Here is a 10,550-nt window from a genome sequence, read left to right on the forward strand (position 1 = left end):
ATTGTTATGTTGATATTGTTGCTTCATCGTTCCTCAATAATGACACCGTAAAGAGATTACGTGATACATATGTTAGGTAGCATTTCACATCGAAAATTCTGTTTTTATCATTTACCTACTCGAGAACTAGCATGATTTAAGCTTGGGGATGTTGATACGTCTCCGACGTATCCATAATTTTTTATTGTTTCATGCTATTATATTGTCAATCTTGGATGCTTTATATGCATTTTTATATCATTTTTTGGACTAACCTATTAAGCAAGTGCCTGGTGCCCAGTGCGACTTCCTGTTTTTTTGCTTGTTTTTGGCTTTTCAGAAAATCAATACCAAACAAAGTCTAGAGATGATGGAACTTTACGATGATTTTTTTGGACCAGAAGGGACCCTAGATGGTTCTGGTGGATGCCAGAAGACCTATGGGAGAGCTATGAGCTCACATGGTGCACCCCTTGAGTTTGTGGGTCCCACATAGCTCCGTTTGACCTAATTCCACCTATATAAATTCACATTTATTCCCAAACCAATAGGGAGTCACCCAAAACACTATTTCTTCCGCCGCAAGCTTCTGTTCTTCCGCGATCCCATCTGGAGGCCTTTTCCGGTACTCTGTCAGAGGGGGAATCGATCACAGAAGGCTTCTACATCATCCTGGCTGCCTTTCGATGATGCATGCGTAGTTCACCATAGACCTACGGGTCCATAGCTAGTAGCTAGATGGTTTCTTCTCTCTCTTTGATCTTCAATACAATGGTCTCCTTGATCTTCTTGGAGTTCTATCCGATGTAATCTTCTTTTCCGGTGTGTTTGTTGGGGTCCAATGAATTGTGGGTTTATGATCAGGTTATTCATTGAAAGTAATTGAGCCTTTTCTTAACTGTATTATGCATGATTCTCATAGCTTTTTATTTCTCTCTGATCTATCCATTTGGTTTAGCCAACTAGATTAATTTATCTTAAGTGGGAGAGGTGCTTCATAATGGGTTCAATCTTGCGCTGTCCTCACCCAGTGATAGAAGGGGTAGCGAGGCATGTATTGCATTGTTGCCACTAAGGGTAAAACGACGGGTTCAATCATATTGCTTGAGTTTACTTTGTCTACATCATGTCATCTTGCTTAAGGCGTTACTCTGTTTGTCATGAACTTAATACCATAGATGCATGCCGGATAGCGATCGATTGGTGGAGTAATAGTAGTAGATGCGGATACGTCTCCAATGTATCTATAATTTATTAAAGTATTCATGCCATGTTTACAACAAATTTATATGGTTTGGGTGCAATTTTATATGATTTAAATGGAACTAACCCAGACTGACATTGTTTTCAGCAAAACTACCGTGGTGTTGTTTTTTGTGCAGAAATAAAAGTTCTCGGAATGGGCTTAAACTTTTTGACAATTTTTTTGGAACAAAAGAGACATCCGAAGCTTCCATGGGAGGACCAGAAGAGCAACGAGGTGCCCACGAGGCACTAGGGCGTGCCGGGGGGGTGATGGTGACATGGTGTCTCTAGGGCCCATCTTAGGTCATCTTTGCATGAGACTGACGCCAAAAAAAATCCTATAAATAGAGAAACCCGCAAAAATAACCCTAGAACTTCGACTCTACCGTCACAAGCTTATGTAACTTTGAAATACCATCTGGAGCCCTGTTCCGGCACCCTACCGGAGGGGGAAATCATGACTGGAGGCATCTTCATCATCCCGGCTGCCACCATGACGAGGAGGAAGTAGTTCACCCTCGGGGCTGAGCGTATGTACTAGTAGCTATGTGTTTGATCTCCCTCTCTCATGTTCTTGATTTGGCACGATCTTGATGTACCACGAGCTTTGTTAATATAGTTGGATCATATGGTGTTTCCCCCTCTCTATCTTGTTGTGATGAATTGAGTTTTTACCTTTGAGGTTTCACTATTATCACATTGAATACTTGTTGGATTTGAGAATAGTTGACATATGTCTTGCATATGAATACCCGTGTGACAATGGGGTATTATATTGATTCAATTATACATGTTTTGGTACTCAACTCACAGATTCACGAGCTGACATTGGGGTAATCTATGCATAGGGGTTAATGCATGTTTTCATCCTACTTTCTCCGGTAGAAACTTTGGGGCACTCTTTGAAGTTCTTTGTGTTGGATTAAGTATTATGAATCAGAAGTTTTTTGATGCATATCATATAATCAACTCACGGATACTTGTGGTGACATTGGAGTATCAAGGTGACATTATGGTGTTTTTTTAGTACGAACTCTAGGGCTGTTTGTGACACTTATCGGAATAGCTCAGTAGATTGATTAGAAAGGATGAGTTTGAGGTGGTTTCATACCCTACAAACAATTTCATCCTATGTTCTCTGCTTGATAATAACTTTGGAGTGACTCTTTGTCGCACGTTGAGGGATTGTTATATGATTCAATTATGTTAGCACTATTTAGAGATTGCACTAGTGAAAGTATTGAAAGTGCATTATATCGACTAGAGGGGGTGGGGTGAACATGCGATTTTTACAAATTCGTCATTGAGGAAATACTACTTGAGTAATTTGCTAAGTGACGAAATACAAGAAGTGGATAATGTACTCAGGTGCATGCATAACAAGACAGTAGCATAGTCATCATGATGAAATGAAACATACACAAAGCACAGGTAGCGTGTAAACAGGTTAAGAAGGCAGAAGACAAGGTGACTCAAGAAATACGATTGAGGAAATTAAGAAAGTCTTCAGTCAAAGTCTTCAAACAGTAACGATCAATTTCATCACACATGAGTGAGGAAATTAAAGGGTTGAGGAAATAGAACCAGTAGCTCGGTGAAGACATTGATTTGGTAGACCAGTTCCAACTGCTGTGACAGTTGTACGTCTAGTTGGAGCGGCTTAGTATTTAAACCAAAGGACACATAGTCCCAGGACACACAGTCCTTACAGTATTCACCTTGAGCTAAGGTCACACAAACCTTGCCCAATCATTCGTGGTAAGTCTTCAGGCGATAGCCGGAGTCGCAGCTCGTCGGGGACGGAGCTAGGAGCAGTGGGAGGATGCACTGGAGAGAGCACCATTGTCGCGGTGTTGCAGGGAGCACGGTTACACGGTCGGACGCGAGCCGTGCGTGCTGTGACCGCGACGGCGAGCTCGACGGCGGAGCCATAGCTTGGCAATGGTGGTGCGTTGCGCATGACTAGATACGGTGTGAAAACGGAGCAAGAATAGTGAGAAGAAGGGGGGTGGAGCTCACCAAGCGGCACACGAAAGTCCTGCGGGGAACGGGAGCGCAGAGGCGAGGCGGACTGCGACGTGGTGGAGCTCGGTGTCCAGGGGTTGAAGATGACCTCGCCCACGCCGTTGCGGTGGCGCGGAGCTCAAACCAACGGTTGGGGACGACGAGGCGGGCGGTGAGGGAGCTCGGTGCCTCGCCGGCGCGGTGCGGGGAGGACGGTGGCCACGGCTACGTGACGGTCACGGCCATGGGAGCGCTCGGACAGGGACGGATCTAAGGAACAAGTGGGAGGTGGAGATCTGGGGGGAGAGCGGGGGTGAGTGGGAGAGGGAACCAAGGAGGCGTGGGCTTGCGGCCTTATCCCATCGGCGGGGACGGCGAGGTGGTGCGACGGGGACGCGCCCCTGTTCATGGCGCGGTCGGGGCAACAGGGCGCGGGGAAGGAGGCGACCAGGGGGAACGAGGGACTGGGCCGGCCCGGATGGGCGGGCCGGCTGTTGGCTAGCTAGGCCATTCGGCCCAGGGAGAGGGGGGTCCTTTTCCCTTTCTATTGTTTTTTCCTTTTCTTTTATTTCTTTTATTTCTTTTCTGTTTTAGCTTAGTTTCCTTTTATTTTTATTTTAGCAAAATACCAAAATGGCACCTAATTTGATGTTACCAAATATGCCACTACCACATTAACTAGCTACCTAAACTAAAATGTTTTGTAATTATTTATTATTTAAAAGTATTTAAATAATCGTTTTCGCTACTGTTTTATTCATCTTATAGCATTTAAAGGTTTTATGAAAGTAGGGTTTCTTCACCTTAATCACCTATGCATTATCTGGCACAAACTGAACATTTTAGTTTTAATATTTGAAAGCTTTTGATGTTTGCCTCTATTTTGAATTTGAATTTGAATCGGTTTCGAACTAACGTGAGATTATTAACAGTAATCGAGGTGACGTGGCATCGTTAGCAGGGGTTACTGTAGCTTGATTATCCGGGCGTCACAATTCTCCTCCTCTACAAGAAATCTCGTCCCGAGATTTTAGGAGGGGAGTAAGGGGGAAGGGATTGGGTTACAAAAAATCTAACAGATCTTCTTGGACTTGGTTGCTCTTCTTGAAGTGGTCGATCCATTATGTTAATGTCTTCATTTTTCTACTTCAAGTCATCAAGATGAAGTCGACATGCTTTCTTTGGGGGTTCCATCATACTGACGAAAGATTAAGGGGGTATTCCAGGAGAACGAACCTCTACAAGGTTGACTACCTGGTCGATAACATCAGGGAAGGTGGCGGAACGTAACTCTCGAATTGAAACTTAAGAAAATATCGAGAGCAAAATGAGGTTTCACGGGGAGTTTCGAGCGAGCAGGCAACCGTTCGATGCCTGAAACAGGGCGTGAAAGGGGCTCAAAGCAATCGGGAATAAGTATTGTGTCCGGTAACAGATTTGATGATCCCTCGGAAGATGGCTCATGAATTACATACGAGGCCACACACGAGGAACAACCTTGGGAATAGGGGGGTGCAGGAGAGTCAGGTTTCAATCCTGTGGGACTGTGGGTTATGGGCCCACCATGTGGTTCAAAAGTAGGAAGGACGCCGACATATTGCACGGTCATGGTAGCAAGGCATGGCAGAGGATAGCCTGTCAGTTATGTTGGCAACAATGTTGGTACCAAGGGCGAGGGACGAAGAGAACCGTTTTCCTACTCGCTAAACGAGGCGGACCAATAGGCAAAGTTCTCATCCATCGGGGGTTACCAGGATGTCGTCAGCAATAGTAACAGGGTCACACTGACAGAGTTGTAAACCGAGGTGTTTACCTAAGCAGGAGAATATTACTGCTTAGATCATATCACAAGAAACGTTAACACAACAAATGGAAATAAAAATATGATTATCAGATTAAACAGAACAATGGAAAGGAAAATGTGTTTAAACACATATTTCAAAGGTATAACCTTCGGAAGGACGAGCAGAGCATGATATCCATGACAGGATATAATGTAGTAAACTCTTTAGGTAGGGGAGAGAATTTTCATGACATTACCCTTACAGCGGTGTTTGGATAACCGAGCAGGAAACATTTAGCATTGGGCTTCAAATGTTTTTGTTGAAAATCGGAGTACCATGGACATGCTTCGAGATAACACTGACATGGTTTGCAAGCAAATGTCAGACTTTGTATTCACGAAGGATCCATCAGGAACATCTTATAGAATAAGTCTTACAATTTCCTTATGGAAGAATGGCTAACCTTACTGAAAAGAGGGGGTATTATAACAATGGGTTCCCCAGCGAGGTGTGCTAGGCATGACATCACCTTACCGGGTCATATAAAGACCAATGTTAAAACTCCTGGAAATATGTTCAAACCATCATATCTGATAGGGATTCAGATCTGATTGGTGTAAAAAAAATCCTCAGACTTGGGATGCCTGAGAAGAATAGGTACAACACAAATTGACGAGATGACATTGTAAAATTCTTGGGAAATGAACTATGGAAGCGAGTTCCGAAACAAGAGTTCATCAGTAAAAAAAAGAGAGGAGGAGGAGGTGGCTGATGGACTCAGCGACAATTCAACGAGGTATCCAAAAAGATGGATCTCCACAATTATGTGGATAAGGAGATAACATTTGTCAGATTAAATGATATAATGAAGTATGCTCGAGGAAACCATACACAATTAAACATTGGTTGAAAGGTGCGCCCGTAATATGGGTTGGGTTGCACGACCAATGTCAGAATGGTGATTCAATAATCAATAGTCTAAGAATGAATGGCGGACCATTAACATCGAAGCAATAGGGTTGCTAGAAGGGCAGAATCCAAACTGCACCATTCACTAGTTGGTGCCCCGGTTGGAATCAACACGAGGACCAAGAAAGAATGGTGATGGTGAGAAGTATCACTATACCAAGAATTCTTAAGAGGTGGAGTAATCCTCACAACATCCTTGTCATCAAGGACATTAATACTTCAAGGTAGAACATCATACAAGCTGGATATCAAGTTGCATCCATAACATGAACAATTTTGTGTTGGGGGCAGGCAAGAATGTTGTCGATGATAACACAATCATGAGGGGCAAGGACGGTATTTCCCATAATGTATTTGATTGATATCCTGGAAGGAATCAAAATGCTGATGATGATCACAACAAATGTTGTCGAGAGGCTCCACGAAGATGTAATCGATCGGTGACGACATCAATCCAAGGGAATGGTGAAGCAAAAGGCTATTATAAACATAGTTAAGAGGTCATCTCGAGATTCAGGGTGTCTCTAAAGACAAACAATATGATGGTGAAAGTTCTTTGTAAGCTTAGAGTGCTGCGGGATTGTGTCCCGGGGATGAAGGGCATAGGTAGAATGGTCAAGCAGTCAGCCTGACGATGATGATGTAGTCAATCAGCTAGGAATGACACGATCAAGTTCCAACTCATAAGCAATGAAGATTACTAATAGTTGTTGAATCATAGTGCAGACTCGATTCAATTGTCGGTGTCCTTGAGGGGTTTTAATAACTCAGAATCCGTTGGAAAAATGGAATCGACAAGAATATTAGTTGATGATGAACTCATCAGAAGTTATGTAGTTCCATGGTATTCTCGAGATACCAGAGGGTAATACTCGAAAGAAGATTACAATAGAAACTGAACTGGAGTGTTGACTTGCAATAGCAGATACTTTAATCTTGTCATAATAGACAAGGCAATGGAATGGTTTCCTTTCAGATGTATTGAATAAGGTTAGGATGGTCGAAACCATAACTGTAAGGGATCCAATTTACTACACTAGAAGGATTATTCGAATGATTAAATATACTTACAAGAAGCTTTCATGATAGGTTCCACATCGGGTCCATGGGCATGAACCCAAGGGTTCAAGGTCGACTCCCACTTCTCCAAAGCACAACCTTACATTCACTTCTCGTTTTGATATAGGCATTAGTGTTGAAAGTTTTACCTGGTGAAATACCAGATGAGTATGACTCGTGAAAACTTCATAGTTCAAACATATTAAGGAAGGCATAGGTTCAACCCGTCAGGGTATCGTGGAAACATATACCTCAAGCTTCAAGAGTAAATATCACCAGCTTGAAAGCAGAGCAATGTTGAGAAAATAGAGGATACAATTTACCAAAGGCATTATGTATCCGAGGGAAGGCTCACAAGGTTATTGAATATGAAGGACGCTGTTGGATAAAATCCAACAATGGATCGGGCGATCCATAACAGAGCTGATGTGAGTATCAGTACTCAATCAGAGGAAGAAAGAATGCACGGGCATCATATTATAGAACATCAGAATAATTCGATGCTTAGATAATCAAAGGAATTATGATTTCCAAAACAAGGATCAGAAGCAGACACTCTGATCAAGGATGGATTAGTTGGATAGACCAGAGGCACAATTGACGACAAATAGTTTGGTCGAGAACCAGCTCATGTTCGAAAGACGTCTGAGCCAGAAATATAATTTAAAAGGATCAACTGATGATTGCGTGCATTCGCACTCATGTTGAATCCATAGGATCAAAATCATAATGACAAGAGATGCCAATAAGATTACGAGACTTATGGGATTAACCATAATGCAAGCAAGCAAGAATATCAAGAGCAAGAGGATGCTCGGGATTTTTGGAAGATCGAATGGTATTTCGAAAACTTTTGTGAAACACATGAACAACTAGGAAAGAGCAGATACTCGATAAGTGCGAGGAATTATCTGTAAGGGTATTCATGAGGCAAGAACTGTAAAGCGGTAAGCTCAAAGGATTCTTGGAACAACGGAGGGCGGTTCGGGGCATCTTGTATTAACAAGATCAACTTGGAATAAAATTAAGAATGGCGGATGTAAGTATTTATCCATAGGGATAAATCAGTGGTAGGTAATTGCAAGAGCAACGAGCACAAAGTCTCGAGAACATCGGAGAGTGTCTAAGAAATCCTTCGGTGCACCTAGCAATCATCTGGAGTGAGGGGCTCTCTGGGAGGAAGTAGTTATGAGAACCTAGAGTCAGAGTTAGTAAACTCATTTCACCCGAATAGAAGAGAGATCGGAGTCCCAGAGTAAAGGTCGAGGAGTAAAAGATCCTAATACTACCCAAATGGCGACGTGGGCCCGTAAGACACATAGCCATGTTAGTAAAAGTTTTGTAATGTTTAGACTCGACTTCGGCCAAGGAGTGTGGAAGGGGATTCCTACAGGCAGTCGGCTCCGATACCAACTTGTGATGCCCCCGATTCAATCGTACACTAATCATGCACGCAAACGTGTATGATCAAGATCAGGGACTCACGGCAAGATATCACAACACAACTCTAAAAACATAAATAAGTCATACACGCAACATAATACATGCTAGGGGCCTTGAGGGATCGAATACAAGTGCTCGATCATAGATGAGTCAGCGGAAGCAAAAATATCTGAGTACAGACATAAGTTAAACAAGTTTGCCTTAAGAAGGCTAGCACAATTTGGGATACACATCAAAAGAGGCGCATGCCACCTGCCTGGGATCCTCCTAAACAACTCCTAGTCGTCATCACCAGCCTGCACGTAGTAGTAGGCACCTCCATTGTAGTAGTCGTCGTCGACGGTGGCGTCTGGCTCCTGGGCTCCAACCTCTGGTTGCGGCATCCGAGAAGAAGAGGAAAACGAGGGAAAAGAGGGAGCAAAGCAACCATGAGTACTCATCCAAAGTACTCGCAAGCAAGGAGCTACACTACATATGCATGGGTATATGTGTAAGAAGGCCATATTAGTGGACTGAACTACAGAATGCCAGAATAAAAGGGGGATAGCTAGTCCTATCGAAGACTACGCTTCTGGCAGCCTCCGTCTTGCAGCATGTAGAAGAGAGTAGATTGAAGTCCTCCAAGTAGCATCGCATAGCATAATCCTACCCGGCGATCCTCCCCTCGTCGCCCTGTGGAAAAGCGAACACCGGGTTGTCTGTGGAACTTGTCTGGGTGTGTTTTATTAAGTATCCGGTTCTAGTTGTCATAAGGTCAAGGTACAACTCTGGGTCGTCCTTTTACCGAGGGACACAGCTATTCGAATAGATTAACTTCCCTACAGGGGTGCACCACATAACCCAACACGCTCGATCCCATTTGGCCAAACACACTTTCCTGGGTCATGCCCGGCCTCGGAAGATCAACACGTCGCAGCCCCACCTAGGCACAACAGAGAGGTCAGCACACCGGTCTAAATCCTATGCGCGCAGGGGTCTGGGCCCATCGCCCATTGCACACCTGCACGTTGCGAGGGCGGCTAGAAGCAGACCTAGCAACCTCCATTACAAAGGAAGTCACGTTACGTGGTCCAATCCGGCGCGCGCCGCTCCGTCGCTGACGTCAAGAAGGCTTCGGCTGATACCACGACATCGAGTGCCCATATCTTTCCCGCGTAGTTGGTTAGTGCGTATAGGCCAGTGGCCAGACTCAGATCAAATACCAAGATCTCGTTAAGCGTGTTATTATGAAGTAACCGCGAATGCCCACCAAGGCCAGGCCCACCTCTCGCCTAGGTGGTCTCAACTTGCCCTATCGCTCCGCCACAAAGATTCACACAGAGGGCCGTCGGGACAAAGGTCCATTCAGCCCCCAATCCGTCAATCACTCACGGGTACTCTTCGAGCCGACCCGACTTTAGTCACCATCTGTAGTATGTATATATGTATAGTATATACCCATGATCACCTCCCAAGTGATCATGGCCCGATAGTATAGCAAGGCAGACCGACAAGAATGTAGGGCCACAGATGATAAACTAGCATCCTATACTAAGTATTTAGGATTGCAGGTAAGGTATCAACAGATGTAGCAACAATGTCAGGGTATGCATCAGAATAGGATTAACGGAAAGTAGTAACATGCTACACTACTCTAATGCAAGCAGTATAGAGGAGAATAGGCGATATCTCGTGATCAGGGGGGGCTTGCCTGGTTGCTCTGGCAAGTAGGAGGGGTCGTCAACTCCGTAGTCGAACTGGGCAGCAGCAGCGTCGGTATCGAAGTCTAGCGAGAGAAGAGGGGGAAGAAACAATAAATATAATGCAAACATATGCATGGCGATGCATGACATGACAATGAGCGTTGTTAGGGGGCCCAATCGCGGTAGTAGGTGATACCGGCGAAGGGGGTAAACATCCGGGAAAGTATTCCTGGTGTTTCGCGTTTTCGGAGAGAATAACCGGAGGGGGAAAGTTGCGTGTTCGAAATGTTAGGGGTGTGTGGTGATCGAACGGGCTGCGTATACGAATTCGTCTCGTCATTTTGAGCAACTTTCATGTAGAAAACATTTTCATCCGAGTTACGGA

Source organism: Triticum aestivum, chromosome 4B (assembly GCF_018294505.1).
Source record: "Triticum aestivum cultivar Chinese Spring chromosome 4B, IWGSC CS RefSeq v2.1, whole genome shotgun sequence".
Lineage (NCBI taxonomy): Eukaryota > Viridiplantae > Streptophyta > Magnoliopsida > Poales > Poaceae > Triticum > Triticum aestivum.